This window comes from Odocoileus virginianus, chromosome 15, assembly GCF_023699985.2.
Source record: "Odocoileus virginianus isolate 20LAN1187 ecotype Illinois chromosome 15, Ovbor_1.2, whole genome shotgun sequence".
Lineage (NCBI taxonomy): Eukaryota > Metazoa > Chordata > Mammalia > Artiodactyla > Cervidae > Odocoileus > Odocoileus virginianus.
In genome coordinates this window covers 17,446,992-17,463,684 of record NC_069688.1, presented here as the reverse complement: position 1 = coordinate 17,463,684, position 16,693 = coordinate 17,446,992, and positions in this window count along the sequence as shown.

Sequence of the window (16,693 nt, the reverse complement as noted above, 5' to 3'; positions counted from 1 at the left end):
TTGCTGGATTCATGGCTCCAGGAACGTGGGATATCACAGCTGAGATGGGTCTGCGGGTGCCTCCCCGGCCTCCCTCAGTCCTTTTGTCCCTTCTCCAGATTGAAGCTCCAGTGTTTTTTGCAGCAGAAGCCCAGGGTGGACAGAGCTTCTTCCATGGGACAGCCTTCAAGCAACGGGGCAGGAGGAGGGGGGCTGCTGGAGAGGAAGTTGGGCCCCCTCCCCGGGGACTAGGGACACATGTTGCCAGCCAGAGAGGAACTGCTTATCTCAGCAGCGGAGAGTCGGCACCCCGCCAGCCCCTCCGCCCACAAGCGTCGAGTCCCACCTCCTCTGAGTCATGAGGACAGCCACATGGCCTGAGATCCAGGCCCTGGCAAGGGTGCAACTTTGCTCATCAGCTGGGGTCCTTCTTGGTGCCTGGCCCCAAGTCAGCAGATACACAGCTCAGCTTCACCAGCACAAAATGTCTTGCATAAGATCTGTTTCAAAAACAATTACATGAGCAAATTATCTTGGCTCCTAGCAGCAGATTTTTAAATCTGGTAGCAAGATCTCAAGAAAAAGAATGATTAAACCACAAGCACTATTTTAAAATAACATTAAACTAGACAAGAAATGAAGAATTCTTGTAGAATCATGAAGAACATGTTCTCCCCCCACCTCAGTTCAGAGCATCCCCCATGTGGGTGTACAGAAGCACCCAGAGACTTCCCCAGAAGTTAAAGTAAGAAACTTGCTTCTACCTGTGCCTTGATGGAAACCAAAGGAGTAAAGATCCTTCATTCAGCAGGACTTTCCCTTCCTATCTCAGAGCTCTGACATGCATCAGCAGAAAGGTTACAGGAGAGCCTATGAGAGAATCCATGAGCTGGGCTCTGCCTGCCCTGCCAGCTCGGCTGGCTTTGCCCGCAGCCTGTGGTCCCCAGGGAATGACTGCATCCCCTTTGATCTCAGGACTCAAACGTGACACCAGCTATGGCTGGAAGCCCGTGCCAGCTCCTGTTGTGTCTCCTGTGTGCCTGTGTGTGGAACTCACTGTCACCCCACCTTTGTCTCCGCCCGACAGCCCTTCATTTAAAGCCCTGCGTTCCCCTCTTTGCGGATGTTGGTGCGACGGTGTCTTGAGACCTCGGCCTCTTCCCCCTCACACTGTGCTATTCCACGTCATCATGTGTAATGGCTCGTACTGGAGATTTTAAACATGAAGCTGTGCTCTTGACATTTCTTCCGGCCCGAGTGCTTTCCTCCAGCTGCAGAGACATGCTCATCATCGTTGGAAACGCAGGGCCTCGACAGCCCTCTCCTTGGACGCAGGCCCGAGGCTCAGAGCCACTTGCCTCCTTCCTGTTGTCAGGGGTCTGCCCTGACTTCCACCACAGACCTCTGGGCGGCAGCCCTGCCCACACTTGAGACGCGGCCACCGTAGCCCCAATACCACGCCGACCCGCAGCCTTAATGCCCCTCCAGGGGAGACTCTGTCAGGGGGCAACCAGGGGCTGTGTGTCCTAGCGGGGACTCTGTGTCCTGGGGAACTCTGGGTTCTGGGCAGACTCTGTGTCCTGGCCAGACTCGGTATCCTGGGTGGGAACTGTGTCCTGGGGGACTCTGTATCCTGGTAGGGGAACTCTGTGATCTAGGGGGGAGACTCTGTGATCTGGAGGGGAGGCCTCTGTGTCCTGGGGGTGGACTGTGTGATCTGGGGAAGTACTCTGTATCCTGGGGGAGGGGACTCTGTGATCTGGGAGAAGGACTCTGTGATCTGGGGGGAAGACTGTGATCTCGGGGAGGGGGGGGGGCCTCTGTGTCCTGGTGGGGGGACTCTGTGTCCTGGAGGGGAATCTCTCTGTCCTGGGGGGAGGACTCTGTGTCCTGGGAGGGGGAGGGAAATCTGTGTCCTGGGGGGGACTCTGTGATCTAGGGGGGAGACTGTGATCTGGCGGGGGCCTCTGTGTCCTGGGGAGGACTCTGTGATCTAGGGGGGAGACTATGATCTGGGAGGGGCCTCTGTATCCTGGGGGGGACTCTGTGATCTAGGGGGGAGACTGTGATCTGGAGGAGCCTCTGTGTCCTGGGGATGGACTCTGTGTCCTGGGGGGAGTCTCAGTGTCCTATGTCCTGAGGGGGTGACTCTTTTTTCCTGGGGGGGGGGCCGCCTCTGTGTCCTGGAGATGGACTCTGTGTCGTGGGGGGAGTCTCTGTGTCCTGGGGGGAGGACTGTGTCCTGGGAGGAGAACTCTTGCGTCCTGAGGGGGTGACTCTTGTGTCCTGGGTTGGGGCAGGACTCTGTGTCCTGGGGGAGAGGTCTCTGTGTCCTGGGGGGAAATTTGTGTCCTGGGGGACTCTGTGTCCTTGGGGGAGTCTCTGTGTCCTGGGGGGAGGACTCTGTCCTGAGGGGTACTCTATCGCCTGGGGTGAGAGGACTCTGTGCTCTGAGGACAGCCTCTCTGAGGTCTTGTCCTGCATGGTGATCCTTCTATGGATGCTGACTCCCAGATGGAAGCTTAAGCTTCTCCTTGGTCTCTGGTTGGTAAATTCTAGGCAAGCTTTAAAATCCAAGCAAATTTATTACTCTTCCCAGGGACCGCCCGCCCCCACTGCCAGCCTCTCCAAGGATGCCTAGCTTCCAGAGGCCCCTAGGCTCCCCAGAGGTACCCGGCCCACTCCCAATCATTGGTGAGCAGCTGGTCTTCATTCCAAGGACCCCAGCCTCATCCCATTGCCAGGGCTCTTGTATCTCGGGGGCTCTGCTTAGTCCAGATCTGCCCTCAGGCTCTGTGCCCTTGTCTCTCCCATCACTTTTGGTCTCTTCTCAGCCCAGTGAAACCCATGGACACCCCTGCAGACTCTTCTCCTTTCCCTCCCACCTCCTCTGCTTCCAGGGTCACCAGGGCAGGACCACACTAGCCAGTGTGCGTCTCCAGGATGATCACCCCACTCCCCTGACCAGAGTGTGTTCCGAAGGCACCCCCCAACTCCCAGAGCCAGGCCTTGTCCTCCCACCAGCGGGGGAGCTGCAGATGAGGGTCATCTGCCCCTTCCTCCCGTGGCCCCCATCATTGCTTGCTGCTCTCACAACAGGCCCAACCCTGCAAACAGCCCTTGCTGGACGCTGCTTGGCCTCTCAGGCAGAGAGAGGGGGCTTTCTACTTGGAAAACAAATGAACAGGTTCCCAGAGCCCCCAGGTCTTAGCATTCTGTGTCCTCGGGGGTGTGACTACCAACTCCAGGCCCGGGGGCAGCTGACGCCGGCATCAGATATATGAGGGGCCACATAATGTCAGGCGTGGTCGAGTCCACACATGACTTTGTCACAGACTGCATGGTATTCAGGGAGGGCCTCTCAGGGACCATGGTGTGCTCCTTACAGGAGCCCAGCAGCTGTCCCTTAAATAAAGCTGAGGTCTCGGCAGGTTGAGCGCCATCTCTTCTGCTGGATGAGGCTGGAAAATAGGAGTCAGGGAGAAAGAGGAGACAGAGGATGCGCTCTGGTTGGACTTCGTGTTGTCATCTGGAGTGTGAGCTTGTGTTCTGAAGTCCTCCGCGCCCCACCCCAGGTCCACCGTGCCCGGTACTCCGGCCAGTCTCCATGGCTCTTGAAGCAGACAGTCAGAAGCAGTCAGGACAGCTCTCTCCCCAGAGGGACTCATCCTCATTTATTTCTTCACTCTCTCAACAGAGCTTCACAAGCACGTCTTCCAGTCCATCATCAGTGCTGAGAACTGTGTGTGGAGGTACAGCCCAGGGAGTCACGAATCCAGGAGGTCATGCTGAGGGGAGGACGGCATGCGCTTCCTGTAGCAAAACGGCCGGAGACCCAGACGGCCTCCCAGACAAACTTCCCTGACATCCTTGCTTCAGCCACCTCTGATGCTGATGCTGGGCCACTAAAGTCAAGCCCCATCCACAGTGATGGGAAGAGGCCTATCATCCATGGGGTGGACCAGGCCAGGACGGGGGTGGGAGGAGGCTCTCACAGTGGACAGAGACCTTCTGCACCCCACCCCGCTGCACCCCCGTGGGCTAAGAAAGCCTTTAGAACCATAGCAATGAGCCAGGTCACCGAGTTCCTGCTGTACCTGCCCCCCACAACCACTGCCGCCACCCCCAGACAATGTGGGTGTGTCTACAATCGAAAGGAGACATTCCCTTTTTAGTGTGAAAATAAATTCGTGTTATCAGTGTGAGAAGCAGTCATGAAGGGCTGCCTTGGGTGCAAGGGCTGCTAAATAAAGAAGAACTGTCCAGGGAGTTGAAGCTCAATGCGGAGTCCCAGCCCAGGCCGAGAGCAGAGCCAGGAAGCTGGTGGGAGGGGTTTCCTGGAGCCAGAAGTGTGTCTGGCAGAAAGCATACCCACAGCCCTTTTTTGGTTTCAATTCGCATGACATCACAATCTATGAATTTGCTGTGATTGGATTTGAATGAACTTGTAGATTCAAAACAACCCATTTGAAACGAGCTTCCCAAAGCAGCTCCATCTCTCTCCAGAGGCTGTTACATTTTGTGTGGTTCCCTAATGCTGTCTATCTTCTGGATCCCAGAGGGCAGGGGAGGGCCCACCCAGGACCAACACAACCAAGTCCAGACCATGCACACGCGTATAAACACATGGAGACACACATGGACACAGACACACAGAACCGCAGGTACACACATGAACACGCAGGTACACACATGAACACACATGCACACACATGGGCACAGATACACGTGGACACAGACACATGGAACCACATATACACACGGACACAGACACATGGAACACATACACACACATGGACACATAGGCACACACATGGACACACACACACAGAACCACAGACACACACATGAACATGCAGACACATGGACACAGACACACACTGACACACAGACACATGGAACCACAGACATACATGGACACAGACACATGGAACCACATACACACATGGACACAGATACACTGAACACATACACACATGTGGACACACAGACACCCACATGAACACATACACACAGAACTGCAGACACACACATGAACAGGCAGACACATGGACACAGACACACACGGACACACAGACACACATACATGGACACAGACACACAGAACCACATACACGCACATGGACGCAGACACACGGAACACATACACACATGTGGACACACAGACACACACATGGACACAGACACACGGAACACATACACACGTAGACACACAGACACACACACGGACACAGATACACTGAACACATACACACATGTGGACACACAGATGCACACATGAACACATACACACAGAACTGCAGACACACACATGAACATGCAGACACATGGACACAGACACACATGGACACACAGACACACATACATGGACACAGACACACAGAACCACATACACGCACATGGATGCAGATACACGGAACACATACACACATGTGGACACACAGACACACACATGGACACAGACACACGGAACACAGACACCCATGTGGACACAGAGACACACACATGGACACAGACACATGGAACACATACACACATGTGGACACAGACACACACATGGACACAGACACATGGACACGCAGACACATGGAACCACACACAGGGACACACAAAAACATGGACACAGACACACATGGATACAGGCATAGAACCACAGACACACATGGACACAGACACACGGAACCATTTACACACACATGGACACGCAGATACATGGACAAACGGGCACAAACACACAGAACCATGGACACACACACAGAGACACATAGAACCACAGACACACAGAACCACGTACACACACATGGACACACACACACAGACACACACATGAACACAGACACACACATGGACACAGACATACGGAATCACAGACACACACGTGGACACACAGACATACGCATGGACACGTCATCCTCTTCTTTCTTTCTGGGGGTTGGGGGCAACTCGGGAAGGGGTTTACCCACATTTGTACCCACCAGGGAAAACAGCGTCCCACAGGCCTGTGTGTACACAAGATCACTGTTGAAGCACTGGGTTAGCTGTCTTTCAGACATGGACAATCGTGCAATCAGCAAAGGGCCATGGATTCTGTTTGTGATAAAATACAGGCCTGTGCCCTCCCCACTCCTGCACACATAAACTGGCCCCAACCCCAAACCTGGAGATGCCGAGGACCCCAGACTCTGGACACAGGCTCTCAATTGTGGATGACTTGGCCCTGGGCATGTTAGCGAAGCATGGGGATGTCTGTGGTCCCACCAGGGCTGGGGTGCTGCTAGCACCCGGCAGGCCAAGACCAGGGTGTTCCCAGCACAGGGACGAGCTGCCCATCCCTCCTCACCTTCCCTGGCCTCACAGCTCCGGGGATGGGACCGGCGTGGTGGCCAAGACTGCAAGACCAAGAACCAGCTGCTGGGCCATCTGACCGGGACAGGAGCCTGGTGCTCCATCATTGCGGGGGCCAGGCCCTCCAGACAGGAGCCCAGGAAACTGTGAACTCACCCTCAGACCACGGTCACCTCTGCCAGTGCTCACTGAGAGTTACAGGTGTGTGATTTTCATAGATGTGTTTTATCTTGATGGGAGGGGGTGGTTTATGTGGGGGAGGAAAGGAAGTGTTTCTCCTGTCACCAAGTCCATCTGTGTCTGCACCTGCACTTGCAGGGCAAGGTGGTGGGGGCCCAGGGCTGCGTCTGCCTCTGAGCTCAAGGTTATAGACCAGAGCACAGCCCCCAAGCCCTTTGGGCACCAAGAAGGAAGGCAGACCTGACCATCCTCTCCCCACCCCAACCCCCAATCCTGGGCCCCTTTAGGCTCCCGGGGAGGGTCCCAGCTCTGCTCTCAGCATTGACTGCACAGCCCTGCTCCCCCCAGGCAGAGCCTCCACATGGGTCTCAGGTCCACGGCTGGCCTTGCAGGGTTAGCAAGGAGATAGTGCTGGAAGGGCCACTGAGGGGCCACAGTGGCCCTGCCCTCCCCCAGCCCTGTTGAACTTTGGTCTCTCCCACAGCTGAGACCCTCACCAAGCCCAGTCAGACCTCAACCGCCACCATCTGGCCTCCTCTACAGGACTCCCACCCAGCCTACCCAGCCGTCCAGTCATGCAGCGGCCTCTCTGAGGCTGGGGTTGCCCCCTCCCTTCATCTCTAACCACCTTTCTGCTCAAAGGGGATGAAGGCTGAGACTGGAGCCGGGTGGACCAGCACCCCCTGGGACACAGGAGCTCCTGAGCTGGCCCTTGGGCAGAAGCACGTGTGCCCTGCCCAGCCCCTCCCCCAGTGTGTCCACGATGCCAGATCCTCCAGGGCCCCCCGCGGACACACTGCTGTCACCCGGGTCAGAGGACAGCCTCTCAGCATGAACCACGGGTGTGGAGGTGTGGCCGTCCATGCCTCCCTGTGAGCTGGCCCTGATCCTCAGGCAGTCTGAGCCGGGCAGAGTGACCAGTCCTGGCCGTACCCCAGTATGTGCAGGGCAGCCTCACAGGATCAGAATCAGCCTTCTGATCACCAGTACTTTCTATCTGCTGACTGCTATGTTGTTTGGCAGCAAGAACACAGAAACTCAAAACTGAGAAGAATATTCTAAAGGTTGCATTTATAAATGAAACTTCCTCTGCACATATCGTGTGTGTGCTGGGGGGTTGGGGCTCCCCTTGGGCTTGAAGTATGTGAGATGAAGCAGGAAATTCTAGTGCAAAGCTCCCGCTATGTGACTTCAGGAACATTCTTTTAGTCTCTCCCTGACTCACTGCCCCATTTATAATAGTTTCATAGGAATGCAGCTTGCTACCCACACTTCAGGGGGCTTGAGATGGTCAGTTGGAATGAGGTTGCATCACATATAAAAACCTGTCAAAGATACAATATTGGGTTTTTTTCTTTTGGTTCAACATAGCACTTCTGAGCACTTTACAATCGTGGTAAATAAGACAGCTTGGTGAATTCCCGGGAGCAATGTTTTAATCGCCACCGTTCGAGAGAAAGAAGTCGTATTTTTTACATTGTTTACAAGCAGCTTGACAGAATTGAATCCCATCATTGTTGATTGAGAACATATCTGTTGAATTTGAGGCCTGGAATTATATTAAAACATACTTCATTTTCAAGGACCACGAAATGAAAATATTGAACATGGAAGAAATTGCTTCATGAGCTGTGAATGAAGGCTGTGCCAGGTAGGGCTCAGGCATCAGATGGCCTCAGCCATGAATGGGGGTCCCCAGTTTCCCCCCGTCTCTGCAGAGAAGAGGGCTGGTATCCGGCCAAGATAAATATGGGAGGAAGCAGGCTCAGAACTCTCATGAACTGGGCTGTTTTCCTGCAATGGGACTTGGGGAACAGGACTTCATGCTAGAATCTCCTGTTCATTTTCCTTTCATCTCGGCCTCTCCCAGCCCCGCATCACCCATGCTCATCCCGTGAAGCCTGGACTCTGTACCTCCACAGAGGAACTGAGGATCTGTACCCTCTGAGGAACTGAGGGTGCGAGTCGTTTTCACTGAAATGTAGTTGATGTGCAATATTATGCAAGTTACAGGTGTACAAGATAGTGATTCACAATGTTTAATGATTTTACTCCATTTATAGTTATTACAAAATACTGGCTGTATTCCCCATGTTGTACCACTTGTCCATGTAGCTCATTTATGGTATTCACAGTTGTTTGTACTTCTTAGTCCCCCACCCTTGGATCACCCAGCCCAACCTCCCTGCTGAGAACCACGAGTTTATTCTCTGTGTCTGAGAGTCTGCTTGTTTTGTTATGTTCTCTTGTTTGCTGTATGTTTTAGAGTCCACGTACACGTGAGATCACACGGTGCTTTTTTTCTCTGATTGACTTTGCACATGCAGAGTCAGTGCTCACGGCCAGCAGGCACCTCGGGGCTGTTATCCTTGGGACGGGGGATCTTAGCAGGGACGCCCCTGGGTTTTCCAGGAAATCATGAGAGATCTAAGCATCTCACATATGTGATGGATCCACAGGGACAAGGGGAGTAAGAAGGATTCAGGACTCAGCTACTTTCTGAATCTGGAAGCTTCCTCCCTACGTTCTCCCCTTCTCCCTTTCTTTCTTTCTTCTTCCTCTCTCTCTCTCACTCTAAGATGCTTCACCATCTGCACAATACAAAGCAGCAAGGACACACGCTGAGTGACCTAGAGATCCTTCTGGCGAAGGAAACCAGAGTGAGTAACAACAACCCAAGAGGGCACCAGGGAACAGCTGCTTTGTTTTTAAGTCATTCAAGACAGAAAGGTAAATTCTGTAGATATTATGTGTAAACACTAAAAGAAAAAGATTGTGTATCTCATTTCTGTTTTTAAAAAAAAAAGGAAGAAAGAAAAAGGAACTGAGCAGATGTCCAGGCTGAAGGTGGATGGGGGCTAAGGAAGCCAGGGGTAGGAGGAGCAGCCCGGTGTCACCCCCATAAAGGGGGCTGTGACCATCAAGGCCCCTCCTGGGCCCCCAGTCCTCCGGCTGCAAGAGGCCCATCAGGTTGACCCGGTGTGTGTTCACACCAACAGGTGCCTAGGACTCGGGGACGGTCAGAGGGCAGAGGCAAGCATCAGGGGCCATCTTGGGCTCGGAGGGGCATGGGAGTCACAGGGAAGGAACATTGCTCATTTTAATTCCAGGTGTAAATCCTTTCTTGTGCTTCCCTGAGGTGTCTTCCTGCCTGAGATGCTGCCAGAGATGGTTTAGGGACCTGGTCCCAAGTTTAGGGTCCAAACAAGCGGGTGCCCCGACGTCCTTGGGTTTGCACCTTCATGTCCCTTATCGTTGCTTTGTTCCCCAGAACACCCCCACTGGATCCACGTTCTCGGACACATTCTCTCCCCGAGAACTTCCCAGCATCTATGGCCCGGTCAACTCAGTTACTCACAGGCCAGAGGCGGGTGGGAGGCCATGAGGGGAGGGGGGACTCCCAAACAGGGGCCAAAATGAGCTGCAAGCCCACCCGGTCCCAAACCATGGCTTGAGCTCTGGTTGTTCCTCAAGACCTCACGACAGGCCCCTTGTGACCTGGAGTCCACACGTCCAGGGACCCGAGGTCTGGAGAGGCATAAGGCGGACCCGAGGGACTCTCCCTCATCCTTCCAGCAGATACCTGACTCAGTCACTCTACAGCTTTCTGTCTGTCTCCAGGTGTTTCTCTAAGAATCAGATCATAACGTCAGAATACCAACCACAGGGGGGACGTCAGGCCTGAGGGGTCTCTCCATGATTCCTAAGCTAGAAATCTTTGACAACTAACATGATTTCAGTTCACAGATTTAGTCCAGGGAGAAATAGTTGTCACTGACACCGTCTAGCAGTTGGATCAAATACACACCTGAAAAAGTGAAGTCTATGGCATCTGTGAATTTCAGAGACCACTCCTCTTGAAACTATTCTTCTTCCCCCATCTTATCAAACTCCCCCAGGTGCACTGACGAAGGTAAATGAGAACAACCCACAGTCAGAGGCTCGCCCACCCAGTCCCTCCTCCTGGGATGTGGGCACCATGGAGACCCACTTTAATGAATTATTAAAAGCAAACTCATTTACCAGCAATCATAGAATATTCAAAATCCCTCCTTGTTTCTCAAAGACTATTCTTTTTCTCCCTCTTCTATTTTAAAACATGAAGTCACCATCTCACTCTTCTCAGTTCTTTCCTTTGGTTTGGCCATCTCCAAAAGTGATAGGAGAGTCCTGTGGGTTTCTCTGATCCTTGTCAAGTGCCCCTCCCCTAAAACCCAGGCTGACTCCAGCCACTGTGAGAGCCGAGTCGTCCTCAGTCCAGGCCCTCATCCCCAGATTAGACAGTTCGAATCCTTTGATTCATTGGAGAGTCTGTATCCTTTGAGATAGGCTGGGCCTGACATGCTACTCTCAGCAAAAGAAACCCTCCCTGCAGCCCAGCCTGGACGGGAGCCCCAGCCAGCAAGCTAACCCTCCTGGTCACATTCCGTTCCCAGGCTGCTGATGAGGTGGTCTGGGAAGCCTGGCTGGGCGAGCTCACATTGCTCAGCGGGACCGAAAAGGAATGTGGTTTCCGGAAGGTTTCCAGCGAGGACATGGGAACGGGCTCTGAAGCCGGGCTGGAAGCACTTCCCTTCTGAGAAGCACTTCCAATCCCCCACGGAGCCCCGTGTAATAACAGGCTGACGTTTTCATCACAGAAGAAGAATCAGTCACTCAGACGTGGCTATCACTGCGGTGTTAATAAGCCCCGCCTACTTTGCAACCCTAAAGCTGCATGGTTTAAAACGGGGAGCCCCCCGGGAAAGAGGGGTCTCCACCAAAGCCACAAGCAATTTCTGCTCAGTCTCTCCAAGGGTCAGGAACAGCTAGAGACTCATTAAGTGAACTGAGACACTTCTTAAAAATTGGCCTCTCTCTCCCTACGTTCAATCTCTATCCTCAAAGATTTAACAAAATTTTCCCCCATTGACCACAAGACAGAGTTCCAGACGTGGGCAAAGGACTCTCGTAATAGGAGCTCAGAGTTCGGGGGAACTTAATACAATAATCGTGTGTTCAGGAAAATTTTCTGCCATTGCAGCTCATTTTTTCCCCTGAGTGAATCTGCTTTATTTAGAACAGCCGGCAGTTCCAAAAGCCTGGGGCCTCCCCCAGCCTGAGTGCCCAGCTCCATGTGGACCCACTTCCCAGCAGTCCTGCAGTTCCCGTGCAGGGACAAGACGATTTCTTTCTAGGTGTGGTGAAATACACATCACATCAGACTTACAGTTTCTAAGTGCACAGCTCGGTGGTATCAGGCATATTCACACTGGTGCAGCCATCCCTGCCATCCTTGGCAGAACTTCCTCAGCTTCCCAAACTGAAGCTCCTTCCCTGTTAAACACAAGCCCCCACTTCCTTCTCTAGCCTCAGGCACTCACCCTGCACTTTCTATCTTTGGAGTTTGTCTTTCCTATATATCTCCTGTGGGGGTGTGGGGGGTGCTAGTTGTGTCCGACTCTTGTGACCCCCCCATGGACTGTAGCCTGCCAGGCTTCTCTGTCCATGGAATTCTCCAAGCAAGAATACTGGAGTGGATTTTCATTCCCTCCTCACTTATCTCCTATAAATGAAGTCATATAATACTTGTGCTTTTATACAAATATCAGTTTATTTCATCCAACAAAATGTCTTCAAGCTTCATCTATGGCATAGTACAGGTCAGGATTTCATTATTTTTTATGGCTGTATAATAGTTCAGCAAATATATAAACCACATTTTGTTTCTTCATTCTTCAAAGTTATTAAGAGTTTGAAGAAATTGCATTATATACTTTGGGTAGAATTGACATATTTTATTCAACTGGTTAATAATAAATTGCTACTGTAATCATATTGTCTCCTGATTCATAAACATAGAATCTTTCCACTTATTTCCAACTTCTTTAACTTCCACCAGTGATATTTTGTAGTTTTCAAAGGACAAGTCTTTCATCCCCTTGGTTAAGTTTTTCCACAAGTAGTTGTATTCTTGCTGATGCTTTTATACATGGGACTTTCTTAATTTCGTTTGCAGATTGTTTATTGTTAGTGTACAGAGACACAGTTGAATTTTGTGTGATGGGAATGGTTTTTAGCATGTGTTGAGAGGTTAGGAAATACCCATAAAAAGAGAAGGTTACAAAGCTTTGTTACATTCATCTTCTTTTCTCCAATTTTAGGACAGACATGCAACACTCAATTAACTAAGGTTAAGGTACACAGTATAATGACATGAGGAACATATATTATGAAACAATTGACAATTGTTTAATGTCTGTCATTTCATATAGATACAAAGAGAAAGAAGAAATACTTTCTCCTTGTGACTAGCACCCTCAGGATGTACTCTTACCTTTCCTGTAAACCCCAGAGCAGCGTTAACTGCAGTCTCTAGATCACATGCCTAGTCCTTATTCTTCTCATAACTGGAAGCTTGTACTTTTTGACCACTTTCCTCCACCTTCACGCCCCCCACCCACCTCTGATAACCACAAATCTCAGCTCTTTTTCTATCAGCTTGGTTTTTCGGGTTTTTTATTTATTTGTGGGGGACTGGAGTTTGTTTTTGATTTCTTTTAGATTCCACATGTAAGTGAGGTCATACAGTCTATGTCTTTCTCTGACCTATTTCACTGAGCACAATGCCTTCCTAGTCCAATCATGTTGTTGCAAATAGCAAGGTTTCACAATTTTTTGTGGCTCAGTACTATCCCATTGCTTACATATCACATTTTCTGTATTGACACATCACCTGTGACACACCTATGACACTTAGGCTGTTTCCCGGTCTCGACGTTTAAATGATGCTACAATGGCCATGGAGGTACTGATACATTTTCAAGTGTTTTCATTTCCTTTGGGTAGATACCCATGAGTGGAATTGCTGGGTCACATGTGGCTCTAGTTTTAGTTTTGGAGGATCCTCCATAGTCTCCACAGGGGCTGTACCAGTTGCATCCTCACCAGCTGCGCACAGGGCTCCCCTCTCCAGCTCGCTGACTCTTATCTCTGAGATAACAGCACTCTGACTCCTGGGCTCCCCTTCTTTGCTGGTGAACTGAGATCAAAGTCCTACTAAAAGTCAAAGAAAGAAGAGACAAAGACTACATAGGAAGCTAATCTCTAGGGGAAAAGCCTGGAGGTTTGTTTTTTTCTTTAAAAAAAAAAAAGAATGGAGGCTTTGGTCTCTGGTTTAGAGGAACTGCATTCCAGATAATTCATTTAATTGTGGACACTTCGTAAGCAAGTACCAGGCACTGCCTAGAGCCTGGGGACGGAGCAGTGAGCAGGACAAGAATTCCACCCTTGGATGGTGACACATGCTGTGACACTGAGGAAGCAAAGAGAGGAAGGCAGAGACCCCAGAGGGTGGGGGTGCAGTCAGAGCCTGCCTGGGACAGGTGACCCTGTGGGGCCAAAGCCCGAGAGGGGCCTAGCACAGCATGGCCACCTCGGGTGACCCAGAGGGCCCATGGCTCCAGAACATTGTAAAATAGCAGAGTGATTAACATCAGAGTCTGTAGGCATAAAAGTGCCTCCGGGTTCCTTGTGCCCAAAGCACTGCCTTTAGCACACCCTCCTCAGGGCCAACTTTGAGTCTGAAATGTTAATGAAATAAGACAAAGAGGAAATTGCCTCCAATTTAGTTTCATAGCTCAGAAAATGTTCACTTTGTGTGGGCAGGGTAACCAAAATCAGCATGGTTAAATTAAATCATGACTTTTGCGAAGTTGCTGACTCACAGAGACACCCCATGTTTCCAGAGAACACGTGACTTCCGGGGGAAGCAGCCTGCTTCTGACAAGGAAGACTCTGCTGGTCCTGACAAATGCGCCTGTAGGCCCAGCGCAGCGCTTTTCCACAAAGTCCAGGGTTCTGTTTGTAAAGCTAATAGGAGCTCCAAGTCAGGGCCTGAATAGCCAGCAAGTTTCAGAAGACCTGGGGTGAAGGTTCTCCAGGAGAAAATAATTCATGACCTCATATTCCTCAAGGGCCCTTCCGCTTTCAAATTCCAGTTTCATATTCGAATAGCTGTTACCAGAGATCAGGGGCTGGACATGCTGAGGGCCTGCCCACGTGAGCGTTGCCAGCCTGTCCTAACCAGGGCCCCGCGGTGTGGGGTGAGCACACAGGGGCGCAGCAAAGATCTCGTCACCATGTCCCAGGAATTTTCTCAGCCCCCAAATGTAGGAGGTGAGGTCAAGAATCCAGAATTGGACATCGAGCACCCAAACTGAGTGTTAGTCATCTTATCATTCAATAAGGAAAATTCCCCGTAAACAAAGAAGACATAGAATAAGTGGCTCATGTTAAGGACAATTATTTATATGTTATGAAATGTCTGAACTCCGTCCCCTGAGAACAAACTATCTTGATGTATTTCTTCAGCTTCGCTGAGAAAAATTCCATAATAATAAACATGAGATGTCGGCCCTTTTTATTCTCCAGCAAAAAAGAAGTGAGACTCTGCTCTGGCTGCCTCAGCACAGACCCATGTGTGAAACTAAACAAAAGGCTTTAGAAAGTGAGGGGGTTCAGGCAGTGCCATTCCAACCCAGCCACCCCCAACCTGTGGACCCCAGCAACGTGGGAATGACAAGCAGGTCCAGGCTCACCCATTTAACCACAGATTCAAAATGAGACAGGCTGTGCGTCCATGTCAACAAGAGTCAGATGTCATTCACTCTGACAGTTATCGACCAAAACCTGTGGAGGGCCATCCCCGGTGCCTCAAAAGGAAAGAATCCGCCTGTCAAGGCAGGAGATGTCCGTTCGATCCCTAGGTCAGGAAGATCCCTTGGAGAAGGAAATGGCAACCCACTCAGTATTCTTGCCTGGACAATCCCATGGACAGAGAAGCCTGGTGGAGTACGGTCCCCGGGGCCACGGAGTCGGACACGAGTGAGCCATTAAACAACAGCCACCACCACCTCCAGCGTGCCGCAGCCCTGGCTCCGGACACTGTAACCTGTCCTCAGGCAGGAAATGCTTCTCAGATCCACCGTCTACCCACAGCCAGGAACCTAGGACTGTGGGAAAGCCAGTGTCCCCCAGGAAGCAGTGAAGACCCCTGTCTCTGGTCCACCCCAGGTCCCCCCACCTGCACTCTGTGGCAGCGCCATGCCTCCTACAAGGCCAGCAGGCCCCTCTGGGGGCGCCTGAGAAGGACCGGACCAGGCAGGGAAGACTCCAGGGAAATCTTTCCAAATTGCTTTATTTGATGCTGTATTAGAATGAGTGATACAAAGGCGGCACTGAGGACACCCAAGAAATGGCCAGAAGGCCTGCTGACCAGTTCTTGTGGACCATGAAAATCAGGGGAAGGTGAAGACAGGAAACCGGCAGGGACCCACCACAGGGCACAGAGCAAGCTCGTGGCAGAGAAAACAGGACACGGGTCAGTTCACCGGAAGCCCTGCCCCTCTTGGGTCTCAGGGGCAGGAGGCCAAGCCCAGTGGAGCTTCTCTTCCTGGGGTCGCTTGCTCCCCTTCTGTAATCCCCTGTCCCGTGCATGCAACCAGGAGCTGGGACAGGGCCCGGGCAGCGCTGGTTGGGCCTGTGGTCAGTGGTCGGACACGCCGTCCTCTCTAGCTGTCCAGAGGTGCTGGGTCTCCAGGGAATCCACCTGGGTCCTGGGCCAGTCCCGTCACCCCTCACCTCCTAGAGAAGCGCCCCCGGTACCAATCTGGGAGCCACAACCAGGCCAAGCTTTCCCTTTCTCAGAATGAAAATAATCCCTCGGAGGTGGGAAGCGAAGTCACCCCCGCCCCACCAGCCCAGCCAGGAGCTTCAGGCCTGAGCTCCGACTTCCTCTCCAGAACACCCCAGCTCCTGCACCCAGCACAGCCTCAGGACACAAGACAATAGGAAGTGAGATTCACGACTTTTGCATCTTGGGCTCAGACTTGGAAACACTAATCTGCGCTGACTCTTCCAGGAAGCGCTGAAAGCCTCAGGAGACAGGGAGCTGCTCAAGGTTCCCAGCCCAACCTAACAGGCCGTTTGAGACATTTTAGGCAGGTTTCAACCAAAGAGGCAAACGTGTGGGTGCTTATCTGAACCGAACCCAAACCTTTGGAATTTTACACCTCACTCTGGAAACCCTCGCTGCGTGCTGTGACCTGCAGGTCCCGGACGGGCGCTGTCTGCTGGGAGGCGGAGCCACCTATACATACACCTGTTCGTTCAGCACGTTAGGCAGCCGACACAGCCAGGCAGCCCTCCT